This window comes from Microcebus murinus, chromosome 16 (assembly GCF_040939455.1).
Source record: "Microcebus murinus isolate Inina chromosome 16, M.murinus_Inina_mat1.0, whole genome shotgun sequence".
In the NCBI taxonomy this organism is placed as follows: domain Eukaryota; kingdom Metazoa; phylum Chordata; class Mammalia; order Primates; family Cheirogaleidae; genus Microcebus; species Microcebus murinus.
Genome location: NC_134119.1, coordinates 25,006,535 through 25,009,637, shown reverse-complemented (window position 1 = coordinate 25,009,637; position 3,103 = coordinate 25,006,535). Strand labels below are relative to the sequence as shown.

Below are 3,103 nucleotides of genomic sequence, written 5' to 3'. Positions count from 1 at the left end.
GCGGGCGGATTGCTCGAGGTCAATCTTCCTGCCTCAGCCAAGTAGCTGGGACTACAGGTGAATGCCACAATGCTAGGCTAATTTTTTCTATTTTGAGTTGCCCGGCTAATTTTTTCTATTTTTTTTTTTTTTTTTTTTTTTTAGGAGAGATGGTGTCTTACTCTTGCTCAGGCTGGTCTCAAACTCCTGATCTCAAGCGATCCTCCCACCTCAGTCTCCCAGAGTGCTAGGATTACAGGCATGAGCCACCTCGCCTTGCCTGAAATCATGGTTCTTTATAAATGGAGAGACATATTTGTGTTCATAGTTTGGAAGGCTCAACAGAGTAAAGATGTCAGTCCCTCTCAGATTTAATGTACAGGTTTAACACAATTCTTATAAAAATCCCATCAAGTTTTTTCATAGGTATTGACAAGATTATTCTAAAATTTATATCCAAAGGCAAAAGAACTAAAATAATCAAAACAATTACAAAAAAAAAAAAAAGAATAAAGAAGAAAGAAGCGGTCTCTGCAACTTCAAGGTACCTTTGTTTGGGCTGCTACAACAAAGTAGCATAGACTGGGTAGCTTATACGCATCAGAAATTTGTTTCTGGCAGTTCTGAAGGTTAGAAGTTTGACATCAGGGTGCCACATGGTCGGGTTTTGATGAGGGCCCTCTTCCTCGTTGAAGGCTGCTGTCTTCTCATTGTGCTCTCCCATGGCAGGAAGAGGACAAGAAAGCTCTATGGGGTCCCTTTTACAGGGCAGTAATTGCATTCATGAAGCTCCACCCCCATGACTTAATTACCTCCCAGAAGCTCCACCTCCTAATACCATCACATTAGGGGTTAGAATTTCAACATATGAATTTTGGAGGAACACAAACACTCAGTTTATTGCATAGGCTTTATTATATAGTTACAGTTAATCAAGACTGCATGGTATTGGTAGAAGGATAGATCTAATACATCAATAGAGCAGAATAGAGAATCCAGAAATAACCCAAAACAAGTAGAATCAAGTGATTTTAGACAATGATACCAAAGCAATTTAATGGAGGAAGGATAGCCTTGTCAAAAAGTGGTGCTGGAGCCACTGGACATCCATGGGCAGAAGTAAACCTCGATTCAAGTCTAACATCTAGCAAAAAAATGAACTCAAAATGGATGGTGACTCAAATGTAAAATGAAAAACTATAACAATTTTATGGAAAATATTGTGAATCAAGGGTATAACCCATTTAAGAAAAAAATCATTAAATTGGACTTCAAAATTAAAAACTGTTGCTCTGTAAAAAGACCCTGTTAAGACGATGAAAAGACAAGCTATAGACTGGAAGAAAGTATCTGCAACCACATATCTAGCAAAAGACTAATATCTAGAAAATATAAAGACCTGTTGCGACTCAACAGTAAAACAAAAAAACAAAACCCCAAAGATCCAATTAGAAAATGGGCTAAAGACACGAAGGGACGTTTCACCAAAGAGGGTCTAGGAATAACAAGACATGAGAGGGTGTTAAACATCAGTAGCCACGAGGGCAATGCTAATTGCAAGCCTAGCGAGATATCACTACATACATACTAGAATGCTTAAAATAGTGATAGCACCAAACACTGGTGAGGATTTGGAGAAACTGGATCACTCAGACATTGCTGGGAATGTAAAATGGTTCAGTCACTCTGGAAAACAGTTTGGAAGTTTCTTCTTCTTCTTCTTCTTTTTTAATATTCAGTCTCCATAGAGACTGTCAAAAATTGCCGGTGCCAACTACCTTGCAAATCATTGCAGCAGGGTATTGGGGAAAGTTCTCAATTGGCAATAATCGCACCTTGGATAAACCTCATTGGCCAAGATATTGCCATTGCACAAAGCTGTTTCTTAAACTCTGCAGATGAAACTACCATACGATCTACATCTTGTACTCCTGGGCATTTAGCCCTGAGAAATGAACACTTATGTTCATACAAGAACCTGTACACAAATGTTCACAGCAGCTTTTTTTTCAATAGCCCCAAACTGGAAACAACTCAGATGCCCTTCAATTAAAGGGTTAAATAAGCTGTGGTACATCCATGCCATGGTACCACTCACAGTAAAATCGGATGACAATTGGTACACACGACAATCTCCAGAAAGTTACACTGAGTAGAAAAAAGCCAGTCCTAAGAAGTGACATGCTGTATAATTGCATTTATATAACATTCTTGAAAGGACAAAATTACAGAGGTGGAGAATAGATTAGTGGTTGCCAGAGATTAATAATGGGGTAAGAATGGAAAGGAAGTAAGTGGGCCTATAAAAGGGCAACATGCCGGATCCTTGTGGTGCTGGAATGTTATGTATCTTGACTGTATCAGTGTCAATTTCCTGGTTGTGATATCATACTGTATTTTTCAAAATTTTGGGGGAAACTAACTAAAGGATACATTGAATTTCTCTTTATTATTTCATCCCCACCCCCACCACGGCCTCTGATTCTGTACAAATCTCTATTATTTCCTGCGACTGCATGTGAATTTATAATTATTTTAAAAGTTGAATTAAGTTTAAATTTAATTAAAAGTTTAATTAAAAAAGGAAAGCACTGCCATTAACTATTTTAAAATATTTTTACCTTTGTATTTAATTTCCTTAAACCTATACATAATTTTATATAAATGCACAGGATTTGTTTCAAATGCAGTCTTTTTTTCTTTTTATTTGTCCTTCTTCCTCATGTCTCTGCCTACATTCCCACCCTTAACTGTTGTTCACAGCCTTCTATGGCAAAAATGAACCATAAACAATGTTAGCAGATAAATGATAGGTTTGAAAAAATATGAATAATACAGATGAGAATGTCAATATTGTTAATATTCAGAGATCTTACAGATTCACAAGGAGAAGACCAATTACCAAACAGAAAAAAACTGGGCAAAGATTTGAAGAGATGCTTCACAGACAGAAGAGTAAATTCAAATGGTCAGCCTACCCACTTACATGTGACAAGATGCTTCAACTCACCAGCAGCCAGGGAAATGCAAATTGAAGGAACAATAAATATCACTTTATACCTATCACATTTGCAAAAAAAAATAAAAATAAAAATAAAAAAGGAAGAAAGAGGCTGGGCGTGGT

The 3,103-nt window shown here is 37.1% G+C and overlaps 1 non-coding gene across 1 annotated transcript; it reads right to left on the bottom strand.

Moving 5' to 3' along the window:
- Nucleotides 1-1,718: 1,718 nt before the first annotated feature.
- Nucleotides 1,719-1,859, bottom strand: LOC142861428 (U4 spliceosomal RNA). The gene has a single exon (XR_012912663.1). It is a non-coding gene; the product is annotated as a U4 spliceosomal RNA (small nuclear RNA).
- Nucleotides 1,860-3,103: the final 1,244 nt, after the last annotated feature.